At 41.8% G+C, this 15658-nt stretch overlaps 1 long non-coding RNA gene across 1 annotated transcript; it reads left to right on the top strand.

Annotated features, from left to right (window-relative positions):
* Positions 1 to 8626: 8626 nt before the first annotated feature.
* On the top strand, positions 8627 to 13137 carry LOC134911317 (uncharacterized). The gene is made up of 2 exons (XR_010176475.1): positions 8627 to 8711; positions 12662 to 13137. It is a non-coding gene; the product is annotated as an uncharacterized LOC134911317 (long non-coding RNA).
* The last annotated feature ends 2521 nt before the right edge of the window (positions 13138 to 15658 follow it).

Below are 15658 nucleotides of genomic sequence, written 5' to 3'. Positions count from 1 at the left end.
ACAGAGCAGTGTAACTGTGACCATGTGTCCTGACAAGCAGTATAGAGGCTATAGAAAAGTATATATATTATTGTATATATCAGTACAGAGCGGTGTAACTGTGACCATGTGTCCTGACAAGCAGTATAGAAGCTATAGAAAAGTATATATTATATACTGGTGGTCCCCAGTCCCCACAATGCAGCACACAGATCAGATATTTGCAGCACACTGAGCACAGATATGGAGCATTTTCAGGCAGAGAACGTAGATATTTTCAGCACACTGAGCACAGATTATTTGCAGCACACTGAGCACAGATATTTTCAGCACACTGAGCACAGATTACAGAGCTTTTCAGGGAGAGAACGCAGCCACGTCCTCTCCGTTCAATCTCCAAAGCACGAGTGAAAATGGCGGCGACGCACGGCTCCTTATATAGAATATGAATCTCGCGAGAATCCGACAGCGGGATGATGACGTTCGGGCGCGTTCTGGTTAACCGAGCAAGGCGGGAAGATCCAAGGCTGCCTCGGAACCGTGTAAAATAGGTGAAGTTCGGGGGAGTTCGGATCCCGAGGAACCGAACCCGCTCATCTCTACTTCTAAACTGTGCAGTATCTAGTTACTTTTGAAGCTACTGTAAGGTAACAGTTTATCCGAGACTGTTTTTAACGTTATTGACGCGGACACATAGTATGGTCATTTGTGGCCTATGGCTGCAAGAAATACTATATTTCCAGCAAAACACAAAGGGGTACATTTACTAAGCAGTGAATCAACCAATTGGCAGCTCTGTATCATTTTATAGTATGCAAATTATAGATGTTACTTCAGTGCTGATTGGTTGCCATGGGCACTTCTCCACTGGCTCACTTCTCCGCTCTTATCACTGCTTAGTAAATGTACCCCTGAATGCGTGTCCAGTTTGGGAGGTGGGAGGGGATACCCCACTGCCCCCTGCTAAGCCTGCCCTGCCTGTTGCCTTACCATACATGAGTGCAATCAAAGTCTTCTGCTTCTTTGACACACCTGTTATAAAGCATATAAGTAAGAAATGCAAACACACAAATATACAAATACGCAAATGAATGATAAATATGCTGATGAGGGAAATCCACAATCAACGGACTAGAAGCATCTACCTGGGTGATAAGCAAACTGATGTTCTCTAGCCTCCAAACGGACCACACATTACACTTAATCTCACTATTAACTAGAACCATACATTTAGTGCTGCCGAGAGGTCTGCCAGGCCCGGGTAAAATTTTAGTTGCATGGCCTAATCGCGTGAGGCATGGACACGCCCTCTTAGGGAAAGATAGAAAAGAAAGTCTTTGTAGAGCAGAGCAGGGGATGCCTTGGGCCCCTCAGTCAGGAGCAATCAGTGTGATCGCTCTTCTCTACCCACACAGCAACAGGAAAAGGCTCAGCAGCAGCAGCCTCACTGCAGCATGTGCTGTGCTGACATGATTAGAGCTCATGCTGCTGCTGCTGCCTAGTAAGGAGGAGGGGAGTTCAGCAGACCCAGACCCACGCCAGGTCCCTCCATCAGGCCCGTGCCCGAGTAATTAGTACCCGCTCCCCCCTCGGTAGCCCTGAATACATTTATTTGTAATGACATGACAGCAGATATTTAAATTGCTGCCCTAGGTGTAACTCCCAGAAGCAACAGAAGTGTTTGCCTCCAGGTGCCATTTGTGGGTCCTCCAATGGGTTTGCAAAGAAGGAAATTAGTGCAGTGTAGGGTGCTCGGGAGGGATCTTATCTCTGGAGGGTTGGGAGGTGGGACATGCCTCTGCGCAGTGGGACTTAGGTTCCGCCACTGTTTGGCGCCCATAACTTGTCTAGATAATGCATAATATATAATGCACCTGCATTATATATTATACTATGTCCATATGTTATTTTTCTAGCCATGTAGTACACATCAAACATCTCACTTCTTCATCCACAATAAATAAAAACCCAGACTTCATGATATTTTACATTGTTATAAAGTTACAGCACGTAACCTAGAAACAAAATAACTTGAATATTTGCATTGTACAGTAAGTACATTAATCCATTTTTCTTTTGCAGTTGTCCATAATTTTTTAAGACTTACAGATGTGACTGTAAAATGCAGTGGATCAGTACAGACATTTTTCTTCTTATTCTGTTGTATTCCAAATCAGGAGTGACAGAAATTCCAGAAGCATCAAATCATAATATGTGACGCATTTTTAAACCGTAACATATGAAACATTCTTTCTGTTTCAGTAAATCAAACTGACAAACAATAAGATACATATAACGTATTGTTTTAGGATGGTGATTATCCTTTTCTTTTTTTGTTTTTGTTTTATAAATTCCTTATTTTGGCTGATTACAAACCAGAAAAACCATATATATTGGTAGATGCTCAATTAGCTTAGTGATATCATTCAGATGCTTGAAAGGGAGGGGTATTTCTGAGCAAGAAAAAAAGGCATTTGTTTCCCCCAGCACCCTGCATGATAACAGTAACCAGATATAAATCCCACATAATAATAGAATTCAGAGATCTTCGTTACACATATTTGCGCAAATGTGTGGTTAAGCTCGAAAGCTGCATCAAGGAGTCTCTGTATATTTGGGGTCCCTAGCGCTAAGCCAGAAAGCCCAGCGTAGCATACCAGTGAAAAACTATAGTGTTAATAAATTAGTATTTAGGAAGCCGAAGCTATAGAGGGGGTGATACAAACATGAAATGTAATTAAAATAGAGAAATAGTGTTAAAAAATTAATAAGTGAAAAGTGTTAATAGAATGTAAAGGTTGCCACACTAAAGCCATCCAGCTCAGCCAGTCCAGAGGCACCACACCTCACACCTCCATTACCCCAATCTGGGTCTAATATTAACCAGCAAGGAGCCACATGATAATGGCTCCTTACTACAATATGTCTAAGCTAAGAGCTACCTACCTTGGAGCAACCCCATAATGCTCCATGTGGCATGTCAGGGCCTGCACCTCCTCCTAATGCAGGAACCTCTCTGCCTCTCGCAACAGCCATATATATTGGTAGATGCTCAATTAGCTTAGTGATATCATTCAGGTGCTCGAAACCAGAAAAACCATACAACAATGTAGGGATTCGGTATTATTTCCAGACGGTCAGGAGACCTAGGCCTTAATCCCAACAGTAGGAATCCTTACAGCAGCACATCGAGTCCCCTCGTGGGCTGGGAAATTAACTGCGACCCCAATGTAGACGTGTAACAAGTGTAAACTATGTTACACCAAGTTTATGAGCAATAAAGTCTAATACAGATGTGTCCACATACATCTTTGCTCAAATTGTACCAAATAAATCCATTTAGCATGCCATGCTGTACCAAGCATGCTGCCAGAGAGCCCACACCTGGAAGAACATGTGGCCCTGTCATGCCACTAATAGGTGATCTTCTCCACAACTACAATCTCACAGATTTCTTTAGAGCAGAAAGCAGAAGATGACGTAGATTCTTCCAGTGTTCTGCAATACTTCGTACTGCAATATATGGGAGGCCAGCTTTGCTGAGGTCTTTTGGGGGTCGGGAAAGTACACAGTGTATAAAATAAATATCCATGGATTTTTCAGCACTGGGGTCTCAATAAATGATTCAGTAGATTGTGAATTGCTGTCCATTAAGGGGCAATCACTGGGCAGGTCCACCAGATATGAGCTAGGGCAAACTGGAAGCTGCAGTTTCTCCAGCAGGTGTGTGAAGCACTGGGGAACTTTTGGCTAAAGGTGCATACACACATACCCTAACCCTAACCGGTGGTGCAAGTAGAAATATTTTCTTAGTGGTACTGAGTGCTGAAAAATGGCCGTGGTCATGTGTCATGAGGGGGCGTGGTCACAAGCCACAAGAGAGAGTGGCTACATGACACTAGTGGCGTGGCGACACTACAATGACCCTTTTCTTTGTACTCTGGAGGCAAGGCTAGAAATATATAGTAATGCCAGTATAATAGAAATATATATATATAGTAATGCCCCCAGTATATGTAATAACAATATATAATAATGCCTCCATTATAACAGGAATATATAGTGTAGTAGTGTCCCTGGTATAATAGAAATATATAGTAGTGTCCACATTACAATAGAAATATGTAGTAATACCCCCATAATAATAGACATATATAGTAGTGTCCACATTATATTAGAAAGGAATGCTCCCAGCAAGAGACGCTGCTGGAAAGTGCAATCAGGCTCCTCTCTTCACGCCAGCCACAGCCACCAGAGGAGGAAGTGTGATGTAGCATCATGACATCACCATTACGCTCCCAGTAACCCTGACAAACTGGGAGGCCCTGTCATGCTGCCAAGCACCATGGTCTTGTTACTATGTGGCGCATTATAATTGTGGTAATGGCGGTCACGGGTGCAAAGTGTTTGGCAGGTGGTACTGAGTACCCGCTGCCATATTCTTAAGGGTATTCCATACCCGAGTGTATCCACATACTTGCACCACTGACCCTAACCCAATGAGAGGCCAGCCGTACACACTGAGCAATATGACCGTTCAGTAGGACATCTCCTTGAGTTCAGTGTAGATGGAGAAAGCGTTTAGCTATTCCCAATCTCATGAACTCCCAATCTTCCTCATCACGGTATGACCAAAGTCTCTCTCCCGTGTTGCTACTTGATAGTTGTGCACAGGAAGGGCAGTATCAAGGAGGAGGCCATTTACTGGCAAAATCATGCTCTTAGTCATAGAGCAGTATCTACATATGAGCTTGTAAGAAAAAGGGGGATTGGGGCTTGAGGAAAGAAGTTCAGGAAATGTCATATTGCTTGCTATGTTTTTTTCCCTTTTCCCTTTTCTCTTTCTTACTAAGATTATACATCACTCAATTCAACAAAGGGGGCTCAAAGATTGCTTGTAAAGGGTTACTATTACTAATTCTATTGCAGTGCTGATTGTGATTTTACAATCACTGTATACAGCCTGGAACATACAAACAAGACCATATATGTAGGGTTTTAGTGGATTTCATACTATAATGGTTTATCTTAAATCAAATTCAGTCAAAAGTGATGCCATCCAAACCTTAAATTAACTTAGCAGGACTATCGGATCTTTTAAATAAAGCATGTACTGGATCTTCTACATTTACTGCTTATCAGACCAGGCTGTTTCTTACGATACCACAAACAACTGTTTACAACAAGCCCTAACAAGACTCCATTGCAGAAAAGCACAGTAGAGAAAACCTTTATGGCACTACACCAACCCTTACTGTAAAGACATAATAAAACAGTACTAACTGTATGCAGCCTTTATAAAACTCTACAGTTATTACTCACAGACTTTGTATTTGGACATTTTTCTTGGAAATGACAGGCCAGGTTTGCTGTGCCTTGCTTGGGACACTCTGCTGGAGTGATGTGGTTGAATTATGACCCGGGGCAGCTAGAAGCCACTTAAATTTATAAGCCAATGTTATTACAACTTGGACGGAAGAGGAGGAGGAGGAGGTGCTGACCAGGAGGAGCGGACCGGCAGCGGGGTATCGCTGCTGCCGCTGTTGTCTGTGGTCTGTGTGTGTGCGCGGTGTGAGTGTGTGAGCGGCTGGGAGCAGAGTTCAGCGAGGGATCACTGCTGCTGCCGCTGTTGTGTGAGTGTGAGGCTGCTGGGCTAAATACAGTGCTGCGTCAGTGTGTGTGTGGGATTGTGTGAGTGAGAGTACATTACTGCTACCGCGGCTTGTGGATTGTGTGTGTGTGTGTGTGTGTGTGTGTGTGTGTGTGTGTGTGTGAGGAAGAGTGAAAGGTTCAACATATTTATCAATGACCTAGCGATAGGCCTGGAAAGCACAGTGTCAATCTTTGCAGACGATACTAAACTGTGTAAGGTAATTAATTCAGAATTGGATGTGGAGTCCTTGCAGAATGATCTATCTAAACTTGAACTCTGGGCGTATAAATGAAAAATGAGGTTCAATACAGACAAATGCAAGGTTATGCATTTCGGGACTAAAAACAAACTTGCATTGTACATATTAAATGGGGAACGCCTAGAGGAAATAGAATTGGAAAAAAATGTGGGGTATTCATTAATAAAAGGCTTAATAACCGTACACAATGTCAAAACGCAGTAAAGAAAGCAAGTAAGGTGCTAGCGTGCATAAAACGGGGAATTGAGACAAGGGACTCGGATGTAATCATGCCGCTGTATAAGGCATTGGTACGTCCGCACCTGGAATATTGTGTTCAGTTTTGGGCACCACTGTATAAAAAAGATATCGGTGAACTCGAAAGGGTTCCAAGGCGAGCTACTAAATTGATTAAAGGCCTAGAAGGACTGGACTATAAGGAAAGACTTACTAGGCTGAATATGTATACACTAGAAAAGAGGTGCCTAAGAGGAGATATTATTAATATCTTCAAATATGTAAAGGGACATCACAAAGTGTTATAAGAGAAATTACTTATTAAAAAGACACAGTTTAGGACACGTGGGCACTCGCTGCGACTGGAGGAGAGAAAGTTCCGAACGCAACGGAGGAAAGGGTTCTTCACTGTTAGGGCAATTAGGCTGTGGAATTCCCTGCCAGGGAAGATGGTAATGGCGGACTCTGTAAATGGATTTAAAAAAGGAATGGATACATTTCTGAATGAAATTATGTCCAAGGTTATAATATTTAAAATATCAGCATGGTTAATTCAGGGGTTATATGCGTTATAGTAGTTAACTAGTCATAAAACATTATTCATCGGGTATGTAGAATCATCACAACTTAATACAGGTTGAACACGATGGGCAATTTGCCTCTTTTCAACCACAATTACTATGTTACTATGTTACTAAATGGTGAAAAACCAATGGCAAGGAAGTTGTACATCATTGCTTAAGACATCTTATTTCTGTTGTATTAATTGTTTCAAAAACAATTTTACATTCAGCTATGATAAAGTCAGTATTTATATATCGTAGATAAATATGATCTTTTTGATAATAGTAGTGTCATTGTGCTTGAGCAAAGCTACAGTACAGTATGACTACACAGACTAGTGCCAACTGTGTAGGAATAAAAACTGGAATCGAAGATATTCGGTGAGGCATCTTTATTGTAAGAGATTTGCATGAAGAGATTTTATATTTAACAATCAGGGTCAGTGCGCGTTTTTTTGGCTCCTTTGGCAAAACTTCAACAGGGAGGCATTCAATATGCCAGCTGTAGGATCACGGCACTCAGCATACCGGCGCCGGGATCCCGACAGCCAGCATACCGACAACAATTCTCCCTCTTGAGGTGTCCACAACACCCCTGGAAGGAGAATAAATAGCGTGGCACACGTAGCTATCCACCGTGCCCGCAGCGTGACAAGCGCAGCGAGCCCACAAGGGGCTCTTTTGCGCTCGCCCTGCTGCTGGCATTCTGGTGGTCAGGATCCCGGCGCCGGTAAGCCAGGCGCAAGGATCCCGACCATCGGTATAACGTAGTACACCCCTTCAACATAGCGTCTCCTCACCGCAAATAGTGACATTCGGTAGGGTGAGGTAGAGCCTTTACTGTCATACTAACGTTTGTGCCAGAGTTTTGGCTGTATAAAGTATAAGAAAAATACACAAAACATGTTAGAAATATCTTCTTTACAGTATATTATTCTAATAATTTTTATAGTCAAAATGCTGGGGAAAAAAGTCTATGACAGGGGGAGGTTCTGCCTACCTTTTCTGCACTTCACTGATCAAAACTCCCCAAATTTCCAGGAGTTTATACCTCTACAACTTTGCATAATGCCCACATGAACCCATTTGGCTTATATATTGTATGTAAATCTGGCTCTGGTACTAGCCAATGCCTCCACAGCCATTTACCTCAATGCACGTCATTGCAAATACTGTTTGCTTTTTCTATCCCCTTACACTACGGATGTGCGCCGGCCCAAATCTCTGGTTTTGAGTTCTTGTTTTGGATCTGTAGCTCCTTCATGTTTTGGATCTGTATTTGTTTTGCCAAAACCTCCCTTGCGAGTTTTGGAGCTGTATTATTTTTTAAAATTATAAAAACAGCTCAATCACAATATTTGGGCCTGTTTTTGTTCCTATGGTATTATTAACCTCAATAACATTAATTTCCACTAATTTCCAGTCAATTTTGACAACATTACAATATTGTTTTCTAGCGTTGGATCTTGCAGGTTTTGAATTCCATATAAGGGAGCTGCATCCGGGACTGGGCGCAATTGCACTCCCTTTGCCACGGTGTCTGCAGTAAAGTGGAAATATGCTGAATTAATAGAAAAATGTATTGTGTATATTAGTTAAAAATAAATTTACGTGGCACTACATACCTTGTGAAAAGTTGGATGAAGCAGAACCTTCTCCAGATCGAACATTACTTTCAGGAACTGATCCTACATTGAGACTAAAAATAATATGCACAAATTATTACAGCATCTACAAATATATATTGCACAATATATATTTTTCATTGTTTGTATTGTGGTCAAAATTGCCTGGAAATGCCGAATAAGCCATGGCTGAATCAGTCTGGGATGAAAGTTTTCAAAGGATGAATGTTTCTAAGGATGTCGTCTGTGACTGATTCTGGATAATTTTATAAACAATATGCAAAGGACTATGAAGTAACTTCAAAATCTCATTGTTCTCTTACCTACAGGTAATGAATAGTGGAACTACACTTACCAGCAAGCTATATTACATCTGCTGATTATCACAAATGAATACCATGATTGCATAGCTATAGGTAATGACTAGTTGATTTATTGTTATAAGCAGATTTAAGATGGTTTTATTATAAGTTATTTGGGGAATCTGTTGATGGTCCCATCCCCATGCACTATTTGTTTGTTTACGTTTTATTGCTTCAAATGGGTGATGGGCAAGGGGTGGGTCCAATCAATCAATGTGCTTACAAACACGTTTGTTGGTCTTGATATTATGTATAGTTTGGCTGAATAAGCCTTGGCTGAATCAGTCTGGGATGAAAGTTATCGAAGGATGAATGTTTGTAAGGATGTCGTATGTGACTTATTCTGGACTTAAACTGGACGAAAACTGAAATGAAACAACAAACGAATGCAGAAAATCCTTCAAAGGCCAACAATACTTGGACTGCATCCAACTACAAATGTATGTTCACTACTAATATTCTCCAGTCCTCACTGACTCGGGAGACTATACAATCACTTTCTGAAAAAAACATCTATAATGCAATTTTTACTCGGACCCTGCATATACCTGGAAAACAAATTTTGCACTGAGAAGCATAGTTAATGAACACCAACTTGCTGTTTGCAAACACTGGGGTATATTTACTAAGCTCCCGATTTTGACCGAGATGGTGTTTTTTCTTCAAAGTGTCATCTCGGGAATTTACTAAACTCAAATCACGGCAGTGATGAGGGCATTCGTATTTTTTTTACGGCTGTGTATTAAAAATACGAATGAATACATCATCGGTCAAACGCGGCAGTTTAGGTATAGAACTCGGTCATTTACTAAGCATTCGTATTTGAAATCTCTTCCGTGAAAATGCATGTGCGGCCGTGAAAAAATGCAAATCGTAAAAAAAGCCTAAAAAAAAGTAGACCTGCTTTTGAGAAGCATGTTTACATGTGTTTCCAATTCTACATTACTCACACCTGATTTTTTGGACCTTTAAAAGGGACCCAAGCACATGTTTCACATCTCTCACACTGAAATGGCTGCTACCGTGTGTAGTACTGATTTCTTGTTTTCTGGGGGATACCTGAGACTGTTCCATGAGGCTACAATAAAGCCAGGAAACTGAACATGGTCAGCAGGTTGTACAGGTTCCGCGTAGGCTGGGCAGGCCAGGTTTTTTTAGGGGGCGTTTAAACTTGAACAAATTGGACGATGACCAGGTTATACAGATGGTCCGGCTAAATAGACTAAACATTTTCCGTCTGTATGACCTTGTCAAACTGAACCTAGACCCTGACACAGCACGCTCTCACTCTGTCTCAGGCCTGCACAAACTCCTGGCTGTGTTGCACTTTATGGCTACTGGCAGCTTCCAGCCTGTGACTGGCGATGTAATTAGTATCTCACAGGCCACCATTTCTAAATGTTTAATTCAGGTGACTTAAAACATACATACACGTCTATGTCTAAGTGGTGCTTCTGTTATGTAATATAACACAGTATAGTATTTATTACAGGTCATGACACTCACCTTAAATTTGGTAATGTCCACTCAGGTTTTGGATGTCTTGGATGCCCACATAGATGCCTCTATCTGCTTCCCTACCCAGGAGTCGCAGAGGCATGTAGTCAGGGTAGCTTTCTCTGAGCTTGCTGGCATGGCCAATGTGCTGGGTGCCATAGATTGCACACACGTTGAGCTGAGGCCACCTAGGGGCAGGCAATATATTTCTACCAATAGACATCTGGGCCAATCCAGTAATGTGCAGGTGGTTTGTGTTGCAAATTAAACAATAAACAGATTCCAAGTGAAAAATGTATTACCTTTAACACAGGCATTTTTTGTGTAACAAATCAAAAAACATTATTTGGACTAAACTATTTTCTGCAGGCCTCATTATTTTTTTTTGTGTGTGTGTGCTGGGTGCAGAGGCTTGCCCTGGTTCGTTGGGCCGGGTTCGGCTTGAGCGTCTAACTGGGGAGTTATCTGGGGTCTGGCTTGGTGTAGTTGTTCCCGAGCTAGAGCTTACTTGGTGTGATGCCAACACATTAAGGCTTTGGCTGAGGTTATTTAGGCTTGCAGTCATTTGGATATTAGTGGCAGTGTTGTTTGCTATGATTCTGGACAGGTTTTCGTTAATCATTTGGTTGTGTTGTATGATTTGAATTAGGGTTTGTTGTTGCCGCTGTTGTTCATCCATGATGCGTTGCAGATTGGCTTGCATTTGGGTGTTGTCTGCCCTCATCTGCTCCATTGAATTGGCAATTCTGCCAACCTGAACTATCAGTCTGCCTGAGTTCCGACTGAGTCGCGGCAGATGATGGGGCAGACTGGCAAGGTATTGGCTGTGGGTGTTCAGGCATGCATAGTGTTGCACCTGTTGTGTGGCCCAACTGCTCCAAAACTCGGTGGCCATTTGTGGCTGGGGTGGTGTTGGGCTTAATTGGGGGCTGTGGGATGTTTTGGGTGGTTGGGGTATGTCCTGCGGTGTGGTTGTCTGGTTAGGATCTATGGCTTGCAGGTGTAGTGTGTAGGTATCCTGCTGGTCACTTTCCTGCTGGGCATCCTCGGCCATGATGGGTGGTTCTGTATGGGGTTGAAGACAGCCACTATTTAGTCATTATTTAGCATTTGTCTAATTATAGCGTTACGTCAACATGCAATACTTCTTAATATTCATGTTGGTATTGATAAATAGTTTGTTGCCGAAACTTCACAATTTAGCTCACCTTTTTGAAAAAAGATGTTGCTTATAACGTCCACTACGGGTGTGGTATTGAAAGTCGACAGTAACTAGGTCGACAATGTCTAGGTCGACCACTATTGGTCGACAGTAACTAGGTCGACAGGGTGTCTAGGTCGACGGGGTCTTTAGGTCAACATGTTCTAGGTCGATAGGTCAAAAGGTTGACATGAGTTTTTAATGTTATTTTGGTGTCGTTTTCTTTGTAGAGTGACCGGGAACCCCAATTAGTGCACCGCGTCCCCTCGCATGGCTCGCTTCGCTCGCCATGCTTCGGGCATGGTGCCTTCACTCCGCTACCGCTTCGCTCAGCACAGATTACCGTTCCAATCGTAGTCCACGTTAAGTATGAAAAGGTTCAAAAAAAGAAAAAATTGTGAAAAACTCATGTTGACCTTTTGACCTGTCGACCTAGAACATGTCGACCTAAAGACCCTGTCAACCTAGACACCCTGTCGACCTAGTTACTGTCAACCAATAGTGGTCGACCTAGACATTGTCGACCTAGTTACTGTCGACTTTCAATCCGGATCCTGTCCACTACTCAGTTGAAAAATGATTAAGGGAATTGTTGGACTCTGAGCCATAATTAATGTTCGAACACGAAGAACTCTAACAAATACAAATTACTACATTTACATATTGTGTATGAAGCTTCCATTTGAAGAACACACACAAAACAATAAATGTGTTGAGCTATACACTCATACATTGTTCAAGGCAGTCAGTGGTCTGGGCAAAACTTAAACAAATATAGTGGTAAAAAAGTTAAACATTAACAATGGGGGAAAAAGTCTTAAGGTGTCCTATGTTTCGAACTGGTGATGTTGGGCATGCAAAACAATTGGATGAAACTTTACATTTATGTAGCTGTTTCTAGCAAACATGTAAAAAAAAATGTTTAGTTGCTATGCCCAACATCACCTCTGAAAATTATGCACAAAAAAAAAAACATAAACCCCCATGTGCTTGCTGTTGATGATTATTACAAGTATGAATGTTTCTTTGTGACTCCTTTTTTTTTTCTGTGCACAAACAGTGGGGCAGATTAATTAACCTGGAGAAGACATAAGGAAGTGATAAACCAGTGATATGTGCAAGGTGATAAAGGCACAAGCCAAACAGCTCCAATATGTAAATTAACAGTTAGGATTTGTTTGGCTGCTGCCTTTATCACCTTGCACATATCACTGGTTTATCACTTCCTTATGTCTTCTCCAGGTTAATACATCTACACCACTGTTTTTTAACTTCTTTACACGTAATTGTTATGTTTACTCACCAGACACCTGAGGGGATTGAGGATCCTCGCTTTCTGGGCTTGCCAAAATGGCTTGTGGTGGCAGGGCCGACACTATGGAGATGCGTCGTTGGGGTGGTGAGGATGCTGCTGGTGCTTCAGCCTCAAGACGGCGTCTCTTGGTTGGCCCCCTATGTTGAGGATCCGAGCCCTGTGATGGGTGCCTTAGTGGAAGGGGGTTTGCTGAAGAAGAACCTATGTGATAAGATAAACATTAACATTCTGCTTTTCTATGTGTTTTCAGAATATGTGTTTACACTAAATTCTTACCTGCATCGCCAGCATCTGCATCTCTTGGCAGTGTGGGATGTGGCCTGGCTGTGCTGCTTCTCTTTCGTACTGTAAAAATATTAACAATGTACTAATGAACATACTATTATGTTTATCTGTTTATGCTAATTCCTTATTGTGATGGAAACATATGTGTAACCTGATGAGAAGTAAACTAACCTATTCTTATGCTTTTCTGCCTGACTTCATTGGGTGTGTATAGTTGAATTAATAAACAATTTCACCAACCAATCCATACACAAAGGTGTATAATGCACAATATTATACTACTTAAATCCCAAACTTGGGGCTAAATTTACTAAGATGGGAGTTCTATTTGAGCTGGGATGTTGCCCATAGCAACCAATCAGATTCAAGGTATTATCTTCTAGAAGGTGCTAGATAAATGTGAAGTAGAATCTGATTGGTTGCTATGGGCAACATCCCATCTTAAATACAACTCCCATCTTATTAAATTTACCCCTTGGTAGCTTGACACAACCAGAATATAGCACGATATGTTACTAAATTTGGCGCCTAACAACAAACCACTACCCACAAATATCTACAACAAATTGTAAGCCTCAAATAAAAATATACTTGAAATATCACATCAGAGCCGGCCCTAACCAATATGATGCCCTAGGCAAGATTTTGGCTGGTGCCCCCTAGCACCACCGCTGGTTCCGCCTCTGACCTTGCACTTCTTTCCCAGCACCATCACCCCTCACCCATAGCAGTCCTTATTTTGGTGTTTGTACCCCCTATACTTTAAATAGGAACAGCTCGCACATTTGGCGCACAGCACAGCAACTTTATTCACATTTGATCATGCGATAGTGTCCATAATTCACATTACATCACACAGTAGTATCACTTTACCTTATAAACGTTACTCCTCACAGTAGAGCCCCTTATTCACATTACATTACACTGAATTGCTCCTTATTCACATTACACCAAACCCTATTGCTCTTTATTCACATTAGACGACACAGTAGTGCTCTTTCTATACGCAACGCCACATAGTATAGAACCTTATACACAAAATGCCACACATTAGTAATGCATTTATACACATAATTCCACACAGTAATGCCCCTTACACATATGAGACACCTTATTAATTTCCTTATAACCATAATGCACCTTACACATTATGACAACCTATATTAATGCCCTTTTACACATAATGTCCCTTACACATATGCCGCACATGAATGCCCTTATACACATAATGACACACAGTGCCCCTACACATTTGATGCACATTATTAGTGCCCCTATACACATAATGACACTCATACAGTAGTACCGTTACACATATGCCGCACATTATTAATGCCCTTATACACATAATGACACACACAGTGCCACCTACACATTTGCTGCACATTATTAGTGCCCCTTTACACATAATGACACACATACAGTAGTACCCTGTTACACATATGCCGCACATTATTAATGCCCTTATACAAATAATTACACACAGTGCCCCTTACACATATGTTGCACATTATTGATGCATTTTTACATGACACACATAATGCTCCTTACACATATTCTGAACACTACAGCACAACCAACCCACTCACATGCACACAGCACTCACACTGCTACTAACACTGTGACCTCTGCCTCTGCTTGGATACAGATGTGTCCTCATAAATCTTGCCTCAATGATAACGTCGGGCACGTTTTTTTTTATGAAAATGCATCTTATTTGCATTGCTATGTGGCTAGGATGCACAAGCAGCTTCTGCTGATTAAAATGATATGCAGCATGCCTATATACTGTGTGAGACTGTGGCTGTATCTGCATATGAAATGCTACACTCAGAATATAGGCATGCCGCATATCATTTTAATCAGCAGAAGCTGCTGATGCCCCTAGGCATATCAGATGCCCTAGGCAATTGCCTAGTTTGCCTATACCTATGGCCGGCTCTGTATCACATCAACCACACAAAAGAAAACCCAGATCAACACACAATAAACATAAGTCCATTGAAAAATTTTACTTTTAAAAAGTATCAAAAAACACATGAATCACACTTCATTAAAATACACCGACAAATATTTTCTTTTGAATTAAAACACCAGAAAAAGCCAAAGACAAACTGCTAAATTGATAAAACAAAGGGAAAAAAAACTAATTGTGATTACAACTACATCACCAACACATTATAAGAATGAACCAACTTACAATCACAATTAGCTAGAAGACATTTCAGACAACTAAGGACAAAGCACAGATGTTAAAATGATAAATAAAAAACAATAATAAACTCATCATCCTGCCTTGGCCGATCCGAATCCCGGACATGAGTCGCACCAACCACTTCTGGCGGAATCAGAGTACGCACAGGCTCCTCCCAATCCCGATAAGACGCTCGGAAGGGGTGTCAACCCCCTGTTTGGCGGGCTGATTTAGCCTCCTTCGACATCTTAGCCTTGACACGGCGCTTGATGTCGTAGAATCGCTTACGACACGTGTCCTCAGTCCGCCTCACCACACCCTCACTATTCACAGCCACAACAACCTTCCCCCAGAGAACAGTCTTCCTGCGTGACGACACCTTTGCAGCATCATGGCCAAACAGCTGCCGATGATGCCTCATCAGCTCCCGCACCAAAGCCATATTTTCAGCGTAGCTGAATTTAACATTGCGGCCCATCTTTGTAGTGGTGCGTGGCTGCGGAGCAACA

Source organism: Pseudophryne corroboree, chromosome 4 (genome assembly GCF_028390025.1).
Source record: "Pseudophryne corroboree isolate aPseCor3 chromosome 4, aPseCor3.hap2, whole genome shotgun sequence".
NCBI classification, from domain to species: domain Eukaryota; kingdom Metazoa; phylum Chordata; class Amphibia; order Anura; family Myobatrachidae; genus Pseudophryne; species Pseudophryne corroboree.
Note: the sequence above shows the minus strand (reverse complement) of the source record. Positions and strands in the feature narration are given on the sequence as shown.